Raw genomic sequence first — 26,421 nt, forward strand, 5'->3', positions numbered from 1 at the left:
AAACATTCTTCAGAGCAACTCCCATGAGTTCTCCTCTTGCAATCACATACACATGCTGAACTAGCTCTAGCACCCTCAGGTTGGGAAAACCCGATACACTGATGACATCTCCAAACATCCCCCAGGATGAACAACTGCTACATACGCACTTCCCTGATCAGAATCACACTGAGATCCCGAGACTCCCTTCCTGCATCCCTTCCGAGGATGAACAACTGCTACATACGCACTTGGCCGCCTTGTCACTCCGACAAGTGCCTCGGTGCTCGTCCAATGCTACACCACTCCTTCATAGCGTAACAGCTATCCATCCAACACACATACTCTGACTCTAATCGCAGGGACTCTCAAGCCCATGCACTATCTCAACTAATCAAGATCACTACCTGGGGCCAGACCTTCAAATGCTACCACACCGTAACATACACAAACCATATCCTCGAACCGATCCAACAATACCTGCAGAGTCTTCTGCATGACTGGACCGCCTCACCGGGCCTTCAGCCAATCTGGACCACTCTTAGAACCTTCAGCCAATCTGGACCGCTCTCAGTGCCTTCAGTTTAGCTATACCGTTCTCCGAGCCTTCGGCCTGACTGGTATGCCTACCGGCCTTCAGTCTAACCGGACCGCTCAACTAGCATTCATCATTCCGAGCTATCTCTCCTGTAAATCTTCCCATGCATACCGTTCTAGCCCTCTAGGGGTTCCGAACTCTATCTCCATCACACAACTCAATCCCGGCCTGATCCCAGATCCTCCGCAAATAAGTACCCTTGGTCTGTATTCCGCCCCGCATGCCTGCCACTTACTCATGTCAGCCTACGCTCTTGGCTGACAGAACACTGCTGAATCCTAGACAGCTCGACAATCTCACATACTCATCGATCATCCGGAGAATTTTCCAATTCTCCCCCACTTTGGGCACTAACTATCAACCACCGGTCGCTATCACCGACCTCCCAAAACAACCCTGCACAACACCACACTTACACGAGGACAGATATCCCATTAGCACTAGCAACCTTCGCAAAATCACATTTCCACACTGATCATCCCGCTCGAAAGAAACTCAATCTGTAGCTAACCACTCCTCAGAAAACAGATGCTACCCAACACTCAGACCAACGCCAGATTCCCACTAACAATCCCATGAATGATAACCAACGAAATTCCCAACACTAACCCATAACCATAATCCTCAAAGTACAACGGATACCACACTGAGAACCACACAAAGATACTAGCACATAAATAATACTCCACAATAATCATAAGATAACAAGACATCAAGGAAGAAATATACCCGCAGCTGCATCTGGCACTGCTCTAACCTCCTCTGCTGCAAGCTGAAAAGCACGACCCTGAGCCCTTGGGGGCTCTGCTCCACCCTGACCTCCACCCGTGATCCTCAAAGAGGCCGGTGCTGGAGCCTGCACCGGTCCTGCAACGAGCTGTGGACAGTTGACCCTCAAATGTCCAACCTGATGACAACGGTAACAAATCCTCAAACCCCGAACCGATGTTGACTATCGACAATCCCTCGCATAGTGCCCCTCCTTTCCGCACTTGCGGCATGCACCACCGGACCTACAAACTCCGACATGACTCCTTCCACACTTTCCACAAGTGTGGCTACTCAGATCCCCCACTCTAGAATCAACGGTCTTGGACCGTTTTGGCGCCGGCTGCAACTGTATTGGACCCTGCCTCAACTCACGCATCTGCAACTCAATCTCTAACTCGCGCCGCCTGGCGGCCTCCTGCAACTCCAACAAGGTCTCGCACCTCTGCGTAGACACAAACTATTTGATATCCCTCTTAAGCATGCTCAGATATCGAGACATCTGAGCCTGCTCCGAAGCAAACGCAGAGCAGAACATCGCCCTCTCAGTGAACATCCTGGTGATCTCAGTCACCGACTCTGAATCCTGCTTCAGCTCAAGGAACTCCTGAGCCAATCTCTCCCTCTCAACTCGCGGGACATAACGAGTGCTAAACATCTCTCTGAATTGATCCCATGAAACCGCAGCCCTCTGCGCATCCGAATATGACCCCGTTGTCAATCTCCACCAATCCTTCGCCCCGAGCCTCAACAGGTTCAAAGCACACCTCACCGTCTGCTCAGCAGGGCATGAACACGTGAAGAAACACCCCTCCACGTCCGATAACCACCTCATAGCAACAATCGGGTCCTGAACTCCATCGAAGGTGGGAGGCTTTGTATTATCGAAGTCCCGATACTGAAAGCCCCGACCAGCACCTCCCCCTGCCGCTGCTACAGCTGCTGTAGCCGCCGCGGCAGCCGTCTCTGTGAGAGCTGCATAGCGCTCATCAAAATACTCAACCATGGCGGTCTTGATCGACCCAAACAGCTCCGGCAACTCAGCTCGGAATAACTCAGCAATCTCATCACGCAGGATCTTACGAATCCTCGCATCCAACTCGCACGTGCTCATATGACCAATAACCTCGGGCGGTACTGACCCGCCCGGAACTCCCTCTCTTGCTCCCGATCCTGATTCGGATCCACTCCCAGCATGCCTCGGAATCTCCATACTGAAAAACACCACACAAAATCTCAGACACTTCCCACTATCCTGGGAACCGACTCTTTCAACCCAACCCTAAAGGTCATGGTTTCCCTGATACGCGTATGGGTCCTGTGTTTTTAGTAGTACGGGCCCATACTACCTTCCACACCTACCCATATTTGTATGAAGTACTACCACAACACCTTAGTGAAAACATACAAACAAGCGCTCAACCCTCACCACTAGAGGAACACTGGAAATCTCTCACAAGGAACCCTAGGCTACAGGCATCACAATCATGCAACATTATCATGAAATCCTGAAGATCCCTAGCCTAACACTAGCATGCTGTTCTATCAAAGCTCAAAAACAAATAACATGCATGGTATTTTGGGGTTACTTACTGGCTCCGGCTGATCGTACCTCCGCGCCCTCCTTTACTCATTTTGAAAACCATTTTAAATTCTCTTTTGAAAACTCTCCTCGATTTGAGACTGGAGTCACACGAGTGTTTCTCCAATTCACTCAAACCAAGGCTCTGATACCAACTTGTAACGACCAAAAATTTCAACCAATTTAAAATTTTCGAAAACAATCTGATTCCATTAAAGTTATAACAAAAACGTTTTCAATACAATTTATTTTAAGTGTTCCCAGAATCTCATCACAATATAAACACGAGGAGCGGTACGATCACGCCTTCGCCTTGCCACGGTCTCCTGAAGAACCTGAAAAACATTAAACCACAACTGTAAGCCCGAAAGCTTAGTGAGATATCCCCAAAATACCAACCACATATACCATACACGCATAACATGCCATAACATATCCGATCACAGAACAGCCATGCACTTCGGGTCTACTGTGTGACTGGTCCGCTGCACCGGCCAACAGTCCACCTGGTCCACCCTCCGAGTCTAGCTATATACCTTGAGTCTACAGTGTGATTGGTCCGCCCGCACCGGGCCTTCAATCCACCTGGTCCACTCTCCGAATCTAACCACATACATCGAGTCTGCAGCGTGATTGGTCCGCCCGCACCGGGCCTTCAATCCACATGGTCCACTCTCTGAGTCTACAGTATGACTGGTCCGCCCGCACCGGGCCTTCAGTAGGCCTGGTCCACTCTCCGAGCCTCGGTACATCTGGTCCGCCCTTTTGGGGCCAACAGCTTATCCGGACCGCTCGCTGGGCCTTCGGGACAACCGGTCCGCCCTGGGTATCTTGGCCTACAGCACAAAGCAGGACCCGCGTCAACCCAACTCCAGTCCAAACAACCATGTGCACATAAACAGCGATGAAACTCGAATCCAACGAGATAATACCTCAAAAGAACACCCCAACAGCGATGAAACTCGAATCCAAGCAAAGCCCCTTGCTCCAAGCCTCCTATCCTTCAAGATTTCCTCAACAATTGCTTCTCGAAGCTTCCAAATGCAACTTGATCCACTCACACACGAAGGTTAGGGTTTCTGGACTTGAGGATGAGTAAAGAGGCTGGGGGGAATGAATGTTATGTTCTTTATGTAGGGCTCAACCCCGAGAATTAGGGTTTTCTCCACTCAGCGCCTACTCGCCGAGTCCAGCCTCTGACTCGCCGAGTCGGCCACTTAACACGCGACCAATTCGCGACCCTAGTCACCGAGTCCACCCATGGACTCGCCGAGTTCCTCTTTTTCCAATCTACTCTTTTAGCCCTTCAACTCTACTCTTGATATTTCCAGATGTTACAATTGGAAAATTATCAGGAGGATTGACAAGTATTTGAGGTTGATTAGCTGTTTGGAAGTCAGCGGTGTTTCAGTCAGCCAAGAGTGTGGGCTGGTATGAGTAAGTGGCAGACTAGTAGGGGCAGGGAGCAGACCATGGATTTAGGGTAGATAGTGTTTGATGTTAGGCCTGGGTTTAGGCCATGGAAAGGATTCCGGGATCGGAACGAGAGTTCGGAACCCCTAAGGGGCTAGAACAGTATGATCGGGAAGGATTCCCTGGAAGGGTAGTTGGAATGATGTATGATAGTTGAGCAGACCGGGAAGACTGAAGGCCGGAAGGCGTACCAGTCTGGTCGAAGGCTTGGGAGGACGGTCCAGACAGGCTGAAGGCCCAGGAGGGTGGTCCAGACATGTTGAAGGTTCCGAGAGTGGTCCAGATAGGCTAAATGCCTGGAGGGGCAGTCCAGACATGCTGAAGACTATGTACGTGTTAGTGGATCGGTATCAGGAGAATGAGGAAATGCGTTGCCAGGGAATGATGACTGCTATGGTCTGGCCCCAAGTGTTGATCAAGTTAGTGGAAAGCAATGTATGGACTCGAGAGTCCTTGCGAGCAGATTCGGATGATGTGCGATGCACGGAGTAGCGGTTACTCTACAAGGGATAGTGTAGAGTAGGGTGTGTACACCATGGCACTTGTCTGAAGTGGCAAGGTTGGCAAGTAGATTTCCTTGGATAAGGAAAGGGAAAGATATGTAACTCCGAGAGGGAGTGTTGGTTCACGGAAGTGGAAGCAGTAGTGAGAATGGATGATTGAGAGTATTTCAATTATGGTTGTGGAAGCACTGTGATAATACCAATGGTATGGAAGCACATCTGGATTGGGTGTCTGTTGAGGTTGCGGAAGAATTTTCGGTGGTATAGAACCTGAGGAGTTCGGAAAGGATGCGAGGATGGAGCCTTGGATTTTAAGTATGGTTATGATCAGGAGGTTATGTATGTAGCAGTAATTCATCATGGGGATGCTTGGAGGTATCGTTAGCATGTCGTGTTTTTTTTCTAGCCCGAGGATGTTAGAGCAGGTTCAGCAAGTGATTATGTAATTTAGAACGATGGAAGTACCATCGGGTGATCATTGGCTAATAAGGGTTGTCAGCAGAGAGAGAAGTCGGTTGCCGGCTTGAAGCAGTTGTCGTGACTCTGTGAGAAAGAGTTGGTCTTTATAGGGGTTTGATGGCAGTGTTTGGAAGAACCTGAGTTGATTGAGATATTGGAGTCTGCAGTGCGAGGGTTTGTTTTGAAGTGTATACAGCAGTAGGCTTCGAGGACGAAGCCTAATTTAAGTGGGGGAGAGTTGTAACATCCCGAAAATTCATAAGTATTGTTCAAGGGCTAAAGTGTAAATTAAGGAGGGACTCGACCAGTAGGTCTTCCGACTCGCCGAGTCGGAGCGGGATTGGTCGCGGGATTAAGTGGCTAACTCGCCAAGTCGGTAGCTGACACTCAACGAGTTGGTGCTGAAGAGAGAAAACCCTAATCGCGGGGGTTGTGCCCTATATAAAGAACATTACACCTCTTCCCCAGCCTCTTTACCTTCCCTTTGAGTTCCAGAAACCCTAGATTCGTGTGAGCTTTCCTTTGTGAGAGATTAGAGCCTTGGAGGAGGGAATCTTGGAGGGAAATTGAAAAGCAAGAAGATTGGAGCAAGGGGCTTTGAAGAGATTTAGCTTACTCTTCAGTTGGAGCTTTCATTTGAGGTAATGATATGTTGTTTGAGCTTTTTTGCACCTAGATCTATCATTTGTGGGATTTTTGGGAGTATATCTAGTGCTATCTTGAGTTTGGAGGTTGGATCTTAGGTTGCTACCTCAGATCTAGTGTAGTGATGATCCAAAAGAGCATAAAGTCCCTGTTCAAGAGTTGTTGATGAAGCCTTTTAGTCCCAAACCCTAGCCCTAGAGTGTATTATGCTTAGATCTCCTTAGATTCATGTAAAGTTTGCCACTTTACATGATGGATAGCTTGTAGAAGAGTAGATCTATGGATTGGAGACCCTGCATGGCTTGGAAAGCCTCTGTAGGGGTTAAGAGCTAGTGGTACTCGGCAAGTCACATGGGTGTATTCAGCGAGTTGCATGAAGATAGGAAGCAACTTGACGAGTTGAAGAACAACTCAACGAGTTGGTTGAAGATAGACAAGAACTCGACGAGTTGGAAGAACAACACAGCGAGTATGTTGAATGTTGACTTGGACTCGACGAGTCTGTTTTTGGACTCGACGAGTCTGGTCTTGGAGTCCTAGCCTTTTTGGTTGAGCTGTGAATCGGTGAGTCAAGGGATGACTCAGTGAGTTGAGTGCGATTAGACTCAGAGTTGTGGGAATCATCGAGTCTTGGGGCGACTCGGCGAGTTGAGTCGTGCTATGGGAGTTTCAGAGCATAGGGGCTCGACGAGTCAGCGGGGTGACTCGGCGAGTAGAGATAGTCTTGGGTTGACCAGTTGTCTTCCAGGGGTATTTTTGTATTTATTGAGTTTAGTGTTTTAGTTATTGATCAGTGGTGAAGTTCGTGTCAGAGGTTGGAGCAGCATGATCTTATCTTTTCAGTCAACAGTTGCGAAGTGAGTTATCCTCACTATATCAACAGGGTCTAAGGCACCAAGGTTGTAGGCCCCACGAGGGCGGTCCGTTGCAACAGGGTCTAAGGCACCAAAGTGTCACACCCCGCTAAAGCGGAAACGCAAGGTATGACAGCGATAACGGTTTCAATGCAAAAGATAAAGATACATCACCATAGCAATATTTAAAAGTTACAACCCATAGCTTCAAACGAAACAGAATACAAGTTTTTCAAAATAACATTGTTCAAAATATAACTTCATAATAGCTTCAACACGATGCAGCATGCTCTATGATGATGAATCTTTACATCCACTTACTAATTATTTCCTGAAAAAGCATGTAAAACGAGCGTCAACTATGAAAATAGTTGGTGAGTATCACAAGTTTATAAATCGAGGGTACAATAATGCTTTTCGTAAGTACAAGTACATTGCTTTAATGATAAAACAAAGTTGATTGCTATTAAGGAATACAAGTTTATTGCTATAACGAGAAACGCGTTTGTATGTGTATGAGCAAACAATGAGTCTCAACCAAACCTATAACTGAAGCCCTATCGAGATCTATGCTTATCGTTCCATAGATGAATATGGTATCATGCACTCCAGCGATTCGGGCGAGTGAGGAGTTGTCAATTCCTAATAGCGCTATCCATAATGACCATTGGCTCAAAGAGTTAATGGTTAGAGATAAGGGAAGGGCCTTAGTACAATAAGTTCTCATGTTCCGTGTTGCATAGACATACATAAAGAAACATAGCAATACAATAGCAATCGTGTTTGATACAAATCAATTTAAATACAACATACAAATAGTAGTTTTTCTGGACATGCTTTTCCACCCCAAAACATAAAACTGAAAATAGGGGAGTGCGTGAATACTCACGATGTTTTGTGTAGACACAAGCGGTACTTCGGGATGCACCAACGTCTTACTACCGGGATCCTACGACATCAAACACACGCACTAGTGAGTTTCCATGTCGATATCTAATGCTAATATACTAAATTCTACATATAGGGAAATGCCAATTTATGTTTTAGTATTGGATTTTATATCAATTAGTTACACTTTTTCTGAAGTAATGAAATTCTATATATCGGGCGATTAATTACAACCTTGGAATATAAACTTTCCAAATTTTTAAGTCCTTATTACAACATAAATTCACGAAAATAGCATTCGAGGGATAAAAATTCTCAAACTTTTTATTTAACTGTTATTACACAATACTAAGCTGGGAAAAATATAAAAATGGATTTCCAAGCTGTTTAATTATATTTTATGATTTTTGAGCATTTATTTCAATAAAAATTGAAATAAATAGAAAAAAAGTTTCCAAAATTACCCAAACTTTTTAATTAACTGTTATTGTACATAAATAGGCTGGGAAAAATATAAAAGATATTTTTCAGTGGTTATTTGTATTTTTCCTTGTTTTATTCCTTTAAATAGTCATTAATTAAAGAAATAATATTAAACAGTTAAAATAAATCACCATAAATTTTTGTAACATCATTTACAGTATAAATATCCTGGGAAAAATATCAAAAGTGGTTTTCATAATGTATAAACTGATTTTGGGTATTTATGTATATTTAAGTGTATTTTAGTGCAATTAACTTTAGAAAATAAGAGAAAAATAGTTTACAGTAGAGAAAAATATTCAAAATTTTTATGTAACCTCCTACTGTATAATATTATATTCTGGTAAATTTTCATGAATTTTGGATAATCAGAACTATTTTTCCCATTTTTAGACCATTATAATTACCAAGAATTGGTAAAAATAGTAAGACATGATGAAAAATCTTGAAATTATTTTCTGAAGTCACCCATAACAGTTAAGGTATGCGAAAATTGTTAGATACAATTTTCATATCTTCTAAGGTGGTTTTGTAATTTATCATGTCCTAAATAAAAGAAAATTAGAAATCGTATTAAACAGTAACAAAAATTTCTGAAATTTGGTGAGGGGTCATTATTCCCCATAAGTATCATGCATGAATTTATTTAGGATTTATTGACCTCTGGAAGTATTTTATATGATTTATGCCCTTGGTTTTAGCAATAACTCTAATAAATCAAAGAAATAACAAAAGCTCTTGAAATTTTCCAGATTATCTCATGCATGCAAGGGCTTTCAAAAGGAAAAATGTAAAAAAATGTATTCAGAAGAGAAATGAGGGTAATGATTCCAAACAATTTAAGAAAAGTTGCATGCAATAATGCATGAAGTGTAGATGTGGCTGAAGTTCATGAATTTGTGTAGCCCATTCAGTGAGGTTTTAAGCCACGAAATTTCAACCATCATTCACTAGATATGTTAAGTTTCTAATGTATTTTTCCTCAGATTTATGGTTGGGTTTAAGGCCATTGTTTAAGCAAGATAAAAATAGTGATCACAGAAAAAGAGCTGTATGCGCAACCTTTTTGTAAAATCTGCCAAAAATCGGATATTTAATATTTTACAGTAAGACCAGTTGGGTTTGAAAGTTAATTCGTGGAACTAACCAATACAAAAATAATATCATGATTTGCTTAAGAAATGACTGAGTTATGACTGTTCAAAGTCGAACAAAGTAATCTGGCAGATTGCATGTTTGCTTGTGTGCATTATTAGGGTATTTCAACAAGAACATCATGCATGTCTTTGGTAAGGCCCGATTTCTAACACATGCATGGAATGAATGAGCATCCAATATGTACTAGAAATGGTTTAAATGCTTTTGTTCATGCATGAACACAAAAGAAATGGAGAAGAACATGAAATATTAGGTTTTGATGTCACATGATCATATGTGCATCTTTTCCACTCCTTGCATGGGTTTGATCCCGGATTTTCACCATCTCTAACACATGCATTGTGTTATGGTGAGAATCTACAAACCACAAGGGAAAATTAAAGAATTCTAGCCATGGAATGGCATAGAATCCGAAAAGAAGAGAAGACTAAGAAGAAAAAGAGGTTTAACCATGAAACTTATGGAAGAAGATGTTGTTGTTTACCTTGGTTTTGACCTTGAGAGAAGTAAGAACACTTCAAGGGCTTCACAATCTCGAAATTTTGCAGAGAATTGAGAGGATTTTCGTGAGTTTAGAGAGAGGGAAGAAGAGAGTGAAGTGTGTGAAGAGAGTGAAGTGATAGAGTGAAGAGGGAAGAGGTGGAGTGGGGGTTTAAGCTTAATGATTGTGTTTTAGGGAAGAGAGAGGGCATGGGGAGAGGTGATGGCCGGTTTTTGCATGCATTTTGGCCTCCTCTCTCCTAAATTTTTAAACTTTATAAAATTCCCTCCTAAATCTTTATAAAAATCCTAATTTTATAAAAGTGTTTATTAAGCAAATTTGGATTTATTTAAAATCTTGTTTTCAACGAATAAATTATGATTAATACTTGGTAATTTAATTTCTATTTCATTGACTATAATTCATAATTTGATTAATAAAAATTTGATATTAGGAAGTTTATAGCCAAATTTTATAAAGTTTTTAAGCTTTATAATTTATAACTTTGGATTTTTGGCTCTTTAGGGTTTTTGGAATATTGTTTGATATTCAACAACATGTTGAAGTATAATTAGAATGTTTTAATTTATTTTTAGAGTTTTATACCCTATTTCAATTATAACAAAGCTTGAAGCTTTATTCTAATTATAGTATTGGCATTTCCTATTGTAGCTAAGCAACTTACTAGAATTGTAAGTATCAAGTATATTAGTCCTAGACCTTAGTTGGATCCTAGTTTATGCAAGTTTTTTGACCTAATCTATACTACTAGGTCATGGCATGTTGTGCATGAATGGTTTTTATAAAGATGCATGAGTCCGAGAATGACCTGAATTGGCAGTTGTCACACAAAGCAGCATGATCTTATCTTTTCAGTCAACAGCAGCGGTCTGGATAGGCTGTAGGCCCCACGAGGGCGGACCAGACGTGCCGAGGCTCGGAGAGTGGACCAGGCCGACTGAAGGCCCGGTACGGGCGAACCAGTCGTACTGTACACTCCGAGAGTGGACCAGGTGGGTTGAAGGCCCGGTGCGGGTGGACCAACCACACTGCAGACTCGATGGATATAGGTAGACTCGGAGGGTGGACCAGGTGGACCGAAGGCCCGGTGCGACGGACCAGTCACACAGTAGACCAGAAGTGCATGGATGTTCTGTTCGGTTATGATATGTTATGCATGGTATATGTCGTTGGTATTTTGGGGGTATCTCACTAAGCTTTCAGGCTTACAGTTGTGGTTTAATGTTTTTCAGGTACTTCAGGAGACCGTGGCAAGGCGAAGGCGTGATCGTACCACTCCTCATGTTCTTGTTTTATGATATGGTTCTGGGAATACTCTGATAATAAATATATTGAAAACCTTTTTGTAATAACTTAATGAAACTGGGTGGTTTTTGAAATGTTTAAATTGGCTTGGATTTTTAGAATGTTACAGTTACACTGTCCGTTTTCGTTTTTTGTGCTTTTGTTTTAAATTTTCTGAGATATATAAAAATACATATAATCAGAAAATGACAAAGTCAATTTCAGTCAGATGTGATTGAACACAGTCATATTATTTATCACCTTCGTTCGTGAATTTTCTATTTGTCCTCCTTCTGGAATATTTTTTTTAAACGTTTTAGTATCATTTGCAATTTCAAACGGACTTTATTTACGCAATACATGAATTACAGAACACTAAATCGAGAAATTAAACTTTAATATTGGTAAAATTGAGAGTTTAGTCGTAACTTTTGAATAAATGCATATTTCATGTATGTTGAACAAAGCAATGGTAGAAAAACTCTATATACTCGCAACGAGGGTTTTAGTTTGCAATAACGTTTGAATAAATGCATATTTCATGTATATTTAACAAAATTAGAGTAGAAAAACTCGATATAAACAAAAAAAACTTTCAGTAAATGGTTCAACATCGAAACTAGGGTTTGATTTCAAAAAAAACTTTTGAGTAATGTCGATTTCCTGTATATTGACGAAACTAACAGTATTCGAGTGATATTCATAAAAAAACTCGATAATAATGAGAATCGAGTGATATTCAGCAAAAAAATGTCAAATATGTATTGTGATACCTTTGGATGAAGGTTTTGATGGCGTTATCTCTTTTTTGACGACATTTCTTCATTTTCGTTGAAAATGTTTGAAAAAGGATGAAATGTTAGATAGAGAAGAGGGTTTTCTGTTGAGAGAAATGATGTATTTTGATGGCGTAAATGGAAGATTCTGATTATGTATGCACAATTCAGTTTATATTCCTTTTTACGATTATACCCACTTATTATCTAAATGTGATATGTTTGGAACCAATTGTTAATTTATTTACAATTATGCCACCTTCTAAATTCTATATATAAATCCTGTGGGGGTTAGGTAACAGAAAACTATTTAGCTTGTATAATATGTCAGATTTTTTCAACTTTTATCCAGATTGAGCCAATACTTTTATTTTTACACATGATAATCTAACTATTATTTTTGTTTTTGTAATCATACACGATTGATTTATAAATCATACATTGTCCTTAATAAATGCAAATTAATCACATGTGATTTAAAAATTGTTTTTTATTTTTTGTAATCATATATGATTGATGTATAAATCATACATTGTCCTTAATAAATGCAAATTAATCACATGTGAATTAAAATTTTTTATAATCACATATGATTACGTATATAACCACATGTGGTTTCAGCCCATGCGGAACATGGGCTTCTCCTAGTTAAAGTGTAATTTGTATGTATGCGTATATTACACATGATAATCACATGTGATTATTTACAATATTTTATTGGATACATATAATCATATGTGTTTGAATTATAAAGCATACAATGATCATATGTGATTATTTTTCTAATCATATGTGTTTATATTAATGTCTATATGTTTAATCACATATTATACTATTGTATTTTTTTTCTTTTATACTTATAGTCATATGTGATTGAGTATTCAAAAGTTTTTTTTGTTTTTGTAATCATATATGATTGATGTATAAATCATACATTGTCCTTAATAAATGAAAATTAATGACATATGATTTCAAAATTGTTTTTTGTTTTTCTAATCATATATGATTGATGTATAAATCATACACTGTCCTTAATAAATGCAAATTAATCACTTGTGATTTAAAAATTGTTTATAATCACATATGATTATGTATATAACCACATGTGGTTTCGACCCATGCAGAACATAGGCTTCTCCTAGTTAAAGTGTAATTTGTATGTATGCGCATGTTACACATGATAATCATATGTGTTTATTTACAATATTTTATTGGATACATATAATCATATTTGTTTGAATTATAAACCATACAATGATCATATGTGATTATTTTTCTAATCACATGTCTTTATATTAATGTTTATATGTTTAATCACATATTATACTATTGTATTTTTTGCTTTTATATTTATACTCATATGTGATTGAGTATTTAAAAGTTTTTTTTTTTTTTGTTTTTGTAATCATATATGATTGATGTATAAATCATACGTTGTCCTTAATAAATGCAAATTAATCACATGTGATTTAAAAATTGTTTATAATCACATGTGATTATACATATGCTCAAACATTTAAGTTTCACATATCCATATTATTTATCCATATTAAGCTTCGCATATCCATGATATCATATATGTGCTCAAACATTTATATAATTAAAACCTAATAATTGTCATTAATAAATTACCAAGCATTCATCTAATGAAAAAGTAAACATTGTCTAAGTAAACCATCAATCAAATTATGCATTCACAGACTTCACCATTTTCCATCTTAAACTTCACATGAAACTTCTTCTTACAATAACACTGTTCTCTCAATCTTAACATTGTCATTATCTTCATCATCATCATCATCATCTTCATCATCATCATCATCATTTATGTTGTCTTCTTGAGCAATTTGATCTTCATCATTAAAAAAATTCATCGAGCATACTTTTCAAATGATTCAATCTTACACTTGTTGGGAAGTTATTGATTCCATTTTCAGTCAACAAATTGATTTTCCTAATCTTCATGAAAATCATTCCTTCATACTCCTAAATCAGAATTAATTTGAAGTTTATATTAGCAATATATATCATTAAACATTATAACTATTAAATAATGAGATTTTTTTTGTATAACTGATATAAATACATTTACCTCCTGATTAATATCTTCTTCAACAAAATCTTCATTTAAATCTCTTGTACCAAATTGCTTCAGGATTTCTTTTTCATAAATTTCTCTAAACTTCATTTTTTCTGATGTCCAGTGATAGATAACTTGTCGTTTTCTTTAAGCAATAACTACACTGCAATGGACTCTATCTACATAAAGCAGCTGAAAAAAAAAAATATATTTGTTATCATAATCACGAGTGATTATACTATTATGTCTTTATAATCATATGTGATTTAAAACATTTTACTGTTAAACCACGTGTGATTATAAATGTTATTAAATAAAGAGATGTTATAAATCATACCACTAAAAAAACAGATGGTCCAACAAAATTGCTTGTTGGATTGGATGAATCAAAACATCGTTTTGTTTTAACCAAACAATTAAGCAAGTAGGAGCACCAGTAATTGTTGCTTATGTTTGTATTCTTCATGATGTAGTTTAGAGGATATATGTTTGCTTTTCTGCATGAGCTTGATTCTATAAGAAAGTTGATCAACAAAGCAATGAATTTCATCTGGAATTTCATATCCGCATTGTCTGAGGTGACAATATTCGTTTTAATCTCATGCAATCTGATAATTTTTTTTGTTTTCAAATTGTTCAGTCCATTTATCATTTTCATTTCGAAATGGAAGTTTTGAAAACTGTTTTTTTTTCCAAAGGATATCCTAGCATTTGATTCACTGATTCTCTTGTCACATCGATCTCAACCCCCTCTCGAAGAACAATTTTCATTTTTGTCAGATCAAATTTATCAACAACATAATGGATTAATGCCCCTTGCACTTCAGTCATTTTCATTTTCAATAGATCACCAAATCTTTTTTGTTTCACACAATCTTTTTTGTGAGCACCTATATTATCAAAAATAACAATTAATGAATTTAATTATATTTGATTTAAAACAAATTAATCAAATATTTTTCAAATCATATATGATTTTATTCAAATATAAGTAAAATCATATGCGATTGATTAATCCGATATGTGATTATTCCTATCTTAAAACATAATGTCATTAAGAAAGCTATAACTGTTTCTAATTGTAACAAAATGCTTATTTATAGTCTTCTTCTTTCTTTTTTTAGTCTCTTTTGTTTCAGAAACTAGACCTTCAGCTTTTTTTTTTTTCTTTTTTGATTCATTTTTCTTCTCCGGTCCTATAAAAGATGCTAATGAAGTCATAACAAGCAAATCCAATCACAAGTGAGTATCATATGTCTTTTATGAATCATTTTGGATTATATATATATATATATATATATATATATATATATATATATATATATATATATATATATATATATATATATATATATAACCATTTGTGATTGAATTATACATTTTTCAGTTGTCTTTCTTGCTGATTTTCTTAGTTGTTTCTCTTTAGGCACTTCTATGTTTTGTTCTGTAACTATATAAATTCAAACATAATTAGAAAACCATATACGATTAAAACCAAAGCATAATGTGTTCATAATAGATTTTAATCCCATGTGATTGAATATGTTTTCTCTATTTAATAAAAATCACACATGATTAAAACAAGTCATGATAAATAATGCATACAATATTTATAATAAAAGATATTCTTTGATGATTGGATTTGCTTGTATGTATTAGAGATGCTAATCACATGTTATAATAAAAAATATATTGTTATTTCATAGATGTTAAGCACAAGTGAATGTATATATTTTTTATAGATAAAAGATTAGAATCACATTTGATTGAAAAATACATATATAATGAGAAAATCACAAAGCCAATTTTAATCACATGTGATTAAATATCTTTTGTGTACATATGATGTTTATAGCAGATAATAATCACATGTGATTGAACCTGTTTTGGTACATAAAAGACATCAATCATATGTGATTAATAATTGAGTGTATATTTTTCAACTATAATTCTTGGTGATTTTCTTCTTGTTTTGCTTTCGGTAGTTTTTTTATTTTTTTGTAGATTTTTTTTGTTTTTTTCTGAAAAAAATACAGATATAATTAGAAATTCATATTTGATTGTAATCACATTTGATCGAAAAATGCATATATAATGAGAAAATCACAAAGTCAATTTTAATCACATGTGATTAAATATTTTTTGTGTACATATGATGTTCATAACAGATAAAAATCACATGTGATTGAACCTGTGTTGGTACATAAAAGACATCAATCATATGTCATTAATGATTGAGTGTACCTTTTTCAACTATAATTCTTGGTGATTTTCTTCTTGTTTTGCTTTCAATAGTTTTTTTGTGTAGATTTTTCTTTGTTTTTTTTCTGAAAAAAAAATACAGATATAATTAGAAATTCATATTTGATTGTAATCACATTTGATTGAAAAATACGTTATATAATGAGAAAATCACAAAGTCAGTTTTAATCACACGTGATTAAATATCTTTTGTGTACATATGATGTTCATAATAGATAATAATCACATGTGATTGATCCAGTTTTGGTACATAAAATACATCAATCATATGTGATTAATGATTGAGTGTACCTTTTTTAACTATAATTCTTGGTGATTTTCTTCTTGTTTTGCTTTCGGTAGGTTTTTTTTTTTTTTTTTTTTTTTTTTTTTTTTTTTTTTTTTTTTTTTTCTTGTGTAGATTTTTCTTTGTTTTTTTTTAAAAAAAAAATACATATATAATTAGAAACTCATATTTGATTATTGAATGATTTAACTGTTACCATTTTGAGTTGGTCTTCTTGTTGTTGCTTTTGTAAATTTTTGAGTAGTTTGTTTAGTTTTTGGCTGCTTTTTATTGGTTTCTGAGTTGTACAAGTAGATGTATTATAAGAAAATCATATATGATTATTTCAAGTCATCACAAATAAATAGTATACTGTTTATATAGATTGTGATCACATGTGATTCAATCTTTGTTCTATACATAAATATAATCACATGTGATTCAATCATTTCGAGATTATAAAATCAACAAATCACATATGATTGCAAACGCTCATTATAAGTAAGATTTCATCAGAAGATCATATATGATTGAACATATCATATGATTTATCACCTTCATTCATGTTTATTGGATCTATCATCTTTTTGGAATGTTTTTCCTCAAACGTTTAAACAAACCGACTTTATTTACACAATAAATGAATAACAAAACGCTAAATTGATAACTTAACCGTTAATATTGGTAAAACTAAGTGTTATTTAATAGAAAACTATACTAATTTTTTTGACATCGAAACTATGGTTTGATTTCAATTTTTTTTTTTGAATAATGCCGATTTCCTATATATTGATAAAACTAACAGTAGGAAAACTCGAAAATCGAATGATATTCATCAAAAAAAGGTTGATAATCATGAAATCGAGTGATATTCAGCAAAAAATAAAAAAAAAAAAGTTAAATGTACGTTGTGATACCTTTCGATGAAGCTTTTGATTGCGTTTTCCATGTTTTTGACGACATTTTATTCGTTTTTATTGAAAATACTTGAAAATGGAAGAATTGTTGGAGAAAAACAAGAATTTTCTGTTAAGAGAAAATGAAAGTTTTTGTTGAGGATTCAGACAATGTATATATGGAAACAGTTTATATTCATTTTAACGATTATGCCCCTTTATTTTTAAAATGTGATTTCATTTTAACGATCATATCCCTTTATTTTTAAAATGTGATATATTGGAGCCAATCGTTAACTTATTTACAGTTATGTCACCTTGAAAAATTAAAATGTAACTTTTGTTATCAAATGTTGTTGCGGGAAAAATGTTCTCGATTGAACACTTTTATATATATATATATATATATATATATATATATATATATATATATATATATATATATATATATATATATATATATATATATATATATATATATTACTACAAAGTAGTTCGTCTCTTTCTCTCTCACGCACTCTCTCTCTTTCGAGAAGGCGATTGCAGAGAACACTCAGCACTGTAAAAGAGAAACAAAGAGAAAGAAAAGGAAGAGACATAGAAAGAGAAAGAGGAAAAACGACAGTCAAGCAAGAATTGAAGAACTTCGACAACGATATCTCTCTCTCACACCTCCTCATAGAGGTTACTACTGTGTATATGCTTTACAATTTCTAAATTCGACAGTTTCTGGTTTATTCTTTCTGTAATTATATCGAATTTCACAAAGCTTCAAGAAACCCTCATGTGCTACTTTTTCTTTTACCCCCTTTTTTGTCTGTAAACCGATCTATGCATGTGTTTTTCTTCAAGATTGCTCCAAAGAAGATGGTGATGATATGGAAGTAGCCAGATTCCAAGCAGCTGCAGCACAACAAGAACAAAATCTCATTGAATTCTATGTCACAAGATTATATTTTTAATTTCTCGCATGGGTTTGAAAGACCATCTCAAGATCAACAACATCAGAATCACATCAACCAACAGATCCGAAGAGATAAGTTGCGTGTACAAGGTTTTGAGCCACCACCGGGTTCATTGGTCGGATTAGAAGATGAGGGCGCCGGTGGAGCCGGTGGGCTTCCGGCTGTCTACGAATCCGGTGCTGGGATGTTGTCGGAGATGTTCAATTTCCCATCAGGAGGCCCAGCCACCGAATTACTTGAGAATCAAATAAACTACCACCAACATCAACGAAATCAGCGGCCTTCTGCCACCACCGGAGATTGGTATGGTCATAGTGCTCAAGCCATGCAGCTTTTCTTGATGAACCCATCACATGATTCTCCTTCCTCGCAATCTTCTTCTCATCATCATCATCACCATAATCCTTCTACTTCTTCTTCAACACTTCACATGCTTTTACCAAACACTGTCCCATCTTCTTCTTCCACCCTTCATCATCAACAAAGCTTCGGTAGTTCCTCCGGTTCCGGGCATGGCCAATTCGGTCAATCCACGCAGTTCGCATGGGTGCCTCCTGGTAGTACAACCCACGAAGGTGGTGGTGGTGGGTGGTGGTGTGGATAGCCATGGGCTTTCTTTATCTTTATCTTCTACTCTACAACACTTGGAAGCAGCTAAAGTTGAGGAATTAAGAAAATTAGCGACGATCCAGCTGCAGCCATGTTTTATTTCAATCAAGCAGGTGGTGGTGGTGGAAGCGATCCATATCGGAATTTGCAATTGCAGGGAGGAGGAGGAGGAGGGGTTATGGGTCAAACCCACCATCCAATTCATGTCGGGTATGGATCTTCTTCATTGGGTGTAGTGAAAGCGTTAAGGACTTCAAGATATGTGAAGGCAGCTCAAGAATTACTTGAAGAATTTTGTAGCGTTGGAAGAGGTCAGTTCAAAATAAACAAGTCTTCAAAACATAATACTACAAACAACTCAAATCAGAATCCAAGTAACAGCTCCGCCGCCGGTGGTGGTGGTGCATCTTCTGCTTCCTCTAAAGATCTTCATCCTTTGTCATCTGCTGAGCGAATTGAACATCAAAGACGAAAAAGTAAACTCTTATCCATGCTTGACGAGGTAAGTCAATCTCTCTCTCTCTCTCTCTCTCTCTCTCTCTCTCTCTCTCTCTCTCTCTCTCTCTCTCTCTCTCTCTCTCTCTCTCTCTCTCTCTCTCTCTCTCTCTCTCTCTCTCTCTCTCTCTCTCTCTCTCTCTCTCTCTCTCTCTCTCCACACACACACACACACACACACACACACACACACACACACACACACACACACACACACACACACACACACACACACACAAAAGATACTGGGAACCAATAATTGAATCAAGAATTTTAAATTTTTTGAAATTCCACCGGGGGACGAACAAGATTCCGGTGAACCAATTGAGCAAATTGTATGGGTAAAATACAGCTGAAAAAATAGGGTTTTATCTGACAGAATAACCCTGAATTTTCCTGAATTCTTTTTTACTGTTCAATGATCTAACATCTTAAAGATCTTGATATATATAGTTAAATCTTGAAATATGTACAATTTTCATATATTTATAACTTTTTTTTGTCCATTTGTCAATGCGTCGGCTATATTCAAATCATAAAATTCCAACAACTTATATACGAACGTCATCTTATATGATTAAGAATTAGATAGGCTTAATCATAGCTAGTGATCTAGATTCTTATTTTTTTCCAGGAAAAAGCTTTCAAATTTTAAAAGGGAAATCTAATTCATCACCATTACAATGTCTTGACGTATGCTATGATTGATATGTTCCAACTTCTAAAATTTTCCAAATCATATTAATATATATAATATCATATCACACGCATAAGTCTCTACATATTTTATTATTTGTACGTACTAGGTATGTGTACATGTGTTATATGTATATATATGTATATAAAAAAATCTTTAACTTTATTGCCTAAGTAATTTCTATCTATAGAAAAGTAGAATCTTGTTCATTGTTGAATATAGATTCGTGAGTGTTGTACTGATTGATACACCTTTCATTTTTTTTGTTTTGGTCACTAAAATGTCTTGTTTCCAAGAATTACAATATTATGTTTTTGGTATATAAGTAATATTAATATGTGATTTAGTGTGAACGAACGAAAAATAACAATTGAAACACGAAAATGATCAGGTGGATCGGAGATACAACCACTACTGTGAACAAATGCAAATGGTGGTGAATTCGTTCGACATGGTAATGGGTTTTGGGCTGCAGTTCCATACACAGCACTGCACAAAAGGCAATGTCACGCCATTTTCGATGTCTAAAAGATGCAATTTCAGCTCAATTGAAGAATAGTTGTGAATTATTAGGCGAAAAAGATGTGGGTGTTTCTTCTGGGGTGACTAAAGGAGAGACACCGAGGCTTAAAATGTTGGAACAAAGCTTAAGCAACAAAGAGCATTTCATCAAATGGGAATGATGGAGCCCGAAGCATGGAGACCTCAACGAGGTTTACCTGAACGCTCTGTAAACATTTTAAGAGCTTGGCTTTTTGAGCACTTTTTACACCCGTAAGTACTTAATTACTACGTACTATATACTCTATACTCTTCTTCTTTCTTCTTCTTCTTCTCTTTTTACTAATGAATTTCATGTTGGATCTTGGTTATCAAGATTCAGGCTTTATGAAAAAGAAATGGTGGAAAAAATTAGAAAATTAATCAATGATGAAGTCATAGATAAGAGAGTGTGTGCTTTAAAATGGCAAGGGATGTGTCTGTGTGTTGGGAAAGCTTTTATGATTGAGAGCGATTAAAGAAAGAAAAGATAAAAAAGCATGAGTATTCTGTCTCTCTTATGATAAAGCTGATAAAGTTGGTGTTTCATTATTTGTTTCACTCGATTATTCTTTCTTTTAATCCGCTAAGAACCTGCTATATATATCATTGAGCCTTTCACATACGTAAAAACACCATTTTTTCAACACACGTAAGTTATATAATGATGGGCCGAAAAGTTTTTTCCAAGGTGGAAGCTGCAACTGGAAGGAGAATTGGATTAGTCGACGTTTTGATTGATTTAAAAGACAGTTTTTGAGGTTTCTTTTGTTAAACTTTATATCAAGAAAATGACAAATGATGTAAAGTTTAGTGACTTTGATAGAAACACATGAGTATCGTATATAGTAAAATACATATTTTCATGTGAGTTATGTGTGAGGTACAATTACGACTGATGATACGTGCATGATCACAGAATCTAATGGGGTTATATACATATATGTATATCTTGTGTGTGTTATAATGTGTGAGAGAGAAATCTAGCTACAGATTGTACAGAATTGTCTTACGTTCATGCAAGATATATATATTTATATAATCCAAAAAGTAAATGAAAGAGGGTTCAGTAATCAGTAAACAAATGATATCTGTACTTAATTAGGTTATAAAATTCGGTATATTATATATATGAATCTAAATGCATTTAATTGAAGTGGGGATGCATCATATCCTGTCGTTTTAATTGGACAAAAATCGTTCTCAGGTATCCAAGCGATGCCGATAAACACTTGTTAGCTCGACAGACTGGCCTCTCCAGAAATCAGGTTCATTCGTGCTCTCTCTCTCTCTCTCTCTCTCTCTATCTCTCTCTCTCTCTCATATATGTACGTATGAATTATATATTATGTTATAAGAAAAATAATGCACACATGTCTGTATTTATGTGAGTTGTGAGCTTTCGTTTTCACGTGAAAATGAAGGAAAAGAAAAACTAAAGTTTGGAAGGGATCTTGCATGATTCTTGAGTTTTTCTATTCTTTTATTGGATTCGTTGAATAGTTTTACAAAATCATCATGATTTATATAGAAATTATGAGCTGTGAGAACGAGAACGATGTAATTTTTTCACTTCAGAGGTTTCTCTCTTTACCCCCACCTGCACACTGGAAGAAGTAATAAATAAAATTGTGTACATGAAATATAGAAGCAGTTGTAGGTCTACTTTCTCGTGCTTTCTTTGTCTTTAATCATTTCCTCTCTCTCTCTCTCTCTCTCTCTCTCTCTCTCTCTCTCTCTCTCTCTCTCTCTCTCTCTCTCTCTCTCTCTCTCTCTCTCTCTCTCTCTCTCTCTCTCTCTCTCTCTCTCTCTCTCTCTCTCTCTCTCTCTCTCATATTTATGCTTTTAATTCATTTCCCCCATCAATATCATACAGTACAACGTCTGTGTGTGTATATATATTTTGGCCTTATATATTAAATTAAATGCATGATGGTGGCCATTTTGCAACTACCATACAATATTTATCTTAAACTATTTCAAGATTTCTTTTTGCTTCATTTCCTCATGCTAATTACCAAATTTAATATATTAAGTATGTGACATATCACCTTCATTTTTTTGTATTTTAAGGTAATTAAATTTTTATTGGAGCATTAATTAAGCTTGTACTTAGGTTACGTTCTACATCAATGTTATTTTTTTTTTCTAGGAAATCTCATAAGCTTGGTGTGTCGATAAATCTGATGAATAAAACACGATCATATATAATTAAAAACACTTTTAAATAGTTATGATTTTTACTTCAAAATAAAGATGGTATGTATATTTAATATATATATATATATATATTCGTTTTTGTAACAAGGTCCACTATATTGTGATATATATAATGAAACCTAAAGTATGCATGCAACAGTGCTGCTAACATGAATAGTACAAAGCTAGCTAATTGGAAGTACGTACTCTTGGCTTTTTCAGAAGTCAGAACAAAATGACAATCCATCACAAAGGTCCCATTCATTGTACTCCTTTTACAATGATGATGATGATTCACTAGCTACTATACCATATGTCTTAACCTTTTGATCATAACATCGATCCATGTTTATAAAAGTTACTTTCATCTCTAGCTTCAGTCATTTACTATAACATCGATCAGTAATTCTTTCACATTCATAGTAAAACTTACATGCATGCAAAGGTGAACTCTGACACCAAACTAAGGTTCCTAAAGAAGACTTTAATTAATTAATGTCATGCATTGGATCAAGAGATTAAAATGTCCACATGTACATTGCATTTTTGTTAGTTGATATGTGTGTAATTAGTCTAACACAACAAAAGTGGGAAATGGTGTTTTACTTTTAAAATAAAGGTAAAATAAAACTCATTAAAAGAAATAAAGACAGACAGAATGCAGACAAAGTAAGAAACAAAAAATGTAATGAAAAATATCAATCACTTAATGTCTTGGAATCCATGTATAGTTGGAATCTTATTCACGATCATATTGCCAAATGTTTTATAATAATTATTTCAGGAGTTAATAATGGAGGATATGTATATGTTTGTTTTTCAGGTGTCAAATTGGTTCATAAATGCAAGGGTCCGGTTGTGGAAACCAATGGTGGAAGAGATGTATCAACAAGAGAGCAAAGAAGAAGCTGAAAACCCTAATCAAAGTCCTCAAAATCAAGACGAAGATCAAGTTGAAGATGATGAAGAAGATGAAGAACAACAACAAGAAGATGATGAAGAAAACACGAAATACCATAATCATCGTAAATATCAAAATCAAACAAGTAATTCCCACCCTTCGCCACTTTCTGCTTCCGCTTCTGCCACCACACAAACTACAATGCCTCCTCCGCCACCTCAGACAGGTGCTCCGACAACATACACCACCACCACAACAACAGCAAAAAGATCCGAAATAAATGACTCTGAAAACGACCCTTCACTCCTCGCAATCAATACACAACATCGTTTCTCGGAAAACCAAGCTGCAGCTGCTGCTATGTCCTACTCGTACCCACCTATATCAAACCCAACCGGCGGCATTACCACCATGGCACCACCACCTGTATCCCATCCCTTTGACGCTGACACATGCCGACGCGGCAGCATGCTTGGCGCTGACTACAGGACCACTACAGGAGACGATGCTGCTGACATTGGGTCAACATTGATAAGATTTGGGACCACTTCCGGTGACGTGTCACTCACATTAGGGCTACGTCACGCCGGAAACCTGCCGGAGAAAACGTCTTTTTTCAGTTAGAGATATTGGGAATATTTAAATTATTAAGCTTCGATCATTTCATAAAGTACCCGATGGTATAAGTTATTAATCTTTTAATTTTTAATCAATTATTATACCTTAAATCTAGTACAACTTCTCTTGTTCTTTTTTTTTTTGTTTATTTGAACTAAAATAATTAAAGAAAAAGCAAAACTTATATATATAAACGTACACCTTCACACTGCGATTTTCATACTGTGTTCCTGTACTAATTAATTAAACGAAGATAACTGAAGTGAGATGAAATTTAAAATGCATCTTGTTCACATGCTATTCTGAAATATCGTTTTTGTTTCAGATTTAATGCTTGAAGTCATATATTTCATTTTGGCTTTATTGGAACTTATTTAGCGAAATTAATCATCTTGATTTACTTTTTCCTGAAATGTCACGCTCATGAGACATTGTCGACACATATATATATGTAATGATATACAGCATGTATCTTTAAAAGCAGATGAAGAATCTTTGGACAAGCTACCAAACAGGACAAAAAAACTATCTTTGAAAGCAAGATCAAGAATCTTGGACAAGCTACCAATTAATGCTGTTAAAACGTCAAAATCTACAGGGTGTGTTACTTTGGAAATTTATGAAGGAATTTCACCATCAGGATTCATGGTTGTTTCACTGTTACATTAATGGAAATAGAAATTGAGAGGTGAAAGTGAAAGTTCCAGCAAACTGTCTTTTTTTGTATTGTATAGTGATAGTCTGATAGAGGAAACTAGTAACATTTTGAATTATATTTTAAGTAATAAATTGGATTATTTATTCTAAAACTATGTAGGATCTAACCTACTTATAATAGTATGATGCTATAATTAACAACTTTTCACAAGTTCCAAGTTACCATATGATTATTATTAGTAAATAATGTAAATACTTTACTATTATAGAAAAATAAATATAAGTAGAGTTCGATACGTATTATGTGTGACATCATTGGGGTGGAGTTCTTAATTTGTCACCAATATTGGTCATGTAAAGTTTCTTAACTAATATTACATATGGTATTAAAATAGAACATTAGCATGTATGCTAATTGTGCTATAGCTTGTTCATTACAATTACATTACAGAAAAGCTATCTTTCAAAGAGCGTGATTTGTTATAATTATATAATTATAAGCACAAAAGGCAAAGAAGAACACCAAGAACACAAAAAGACTGTGAAAACCCTTGTAGAGAAAATTAACACACTAACTAACAATTACATAGAAGATAAAGAAATGAAAGTATATTTCTATAATTGAAATGAATGAAAGTGAGAGGAAATTTAAAATTTATGTGTCGCAAAAGGATGTTGTCACAAGAGTTTCTTCATTAATGTTCTTTATTGATGTAAAGTGTTCAACATCCCATTGATCATGTTTGGTTAAAAATATCGACATTGTTATTGTTCTAATGAAATCTTGAATTATGTACATAGCCGTGACCTTGAAGCGAGTAACTGCCTTTCTAAACCCGATATTCTTCAACTTTCAGATGTGGTTTTCTTGACAGAAAAGTGAATCGACTTCGAGGGTGTGGTTGTAAGATTTATGTTGACCCTTTCCCCATGAACATCGCACGGGTAATTAAAGAGACGATGTCCTTTTTTTCTTTTATATTTAGTATGTAGTTTCATTTGGATAAATATATTTTTATAGTGGAAAACAAAGTTGAATAAAATGAACTATATTGGTTAATACAATGTAATATCCTAATTTTGTGCCTAGGAGTTTTACCCTTTTAGGTGGAAAAATAAAATTCTGGAAATAGAAATAAATTAAATTAAATATTCAAATATAAAAAAGAAATAAATTAAAATAATAATTTTAATAGAAAGTTCTATATTTAAAACAATAATTAGGACAACAAGGAATTAGATGGGGGACTAGTTTTGCCAAATAGAAAACTTGAAGACTAATGTT

General features: G+C 35.8%; 1 pseudogene across 1 annotated transcript; it reads left to right on the plus strand.

Annotated features, from left to right (window-relative positions):
• The first annotated feature begins 17,950 nt into the window (after nucleotides 1-17,950).
• LOC145097769 (BEL1-like homeodomain protein 2) lies at nucleotides 17,951-24,593 on the plus strand (annotated as a pseudogene). The gene is made up of 4 exons (XR_013704491.1): nucleotides 17,951-19,531; nucleotides 20,613-20,995; nucleotides 21,969-22,029; nucleotides 23,784-24,593. The product of XR_013704491.1 is annotated as a BEL1-like homeodomain protein 2 (transcript).
• Nucleotides 24,594-26,421: the final 1,828 nt, after the last annotated feature.

This window comes from Lactuca serriola, chromosome 4 (genome assembly GCF_051521515.1).
Source record: "Lactuca serriola cultivar US96UC23 chromosome 4, Lser_US96UC23_V15, whole genome shotgun sequence".
Classification (NCBI taxonomy): domain Eukaryota; kingdom Viridiplantae; phylum Streptophyta; class Magnoliopsida; order Asterales; family Asteraceae; genus Lactuca; species Lactuca serriola.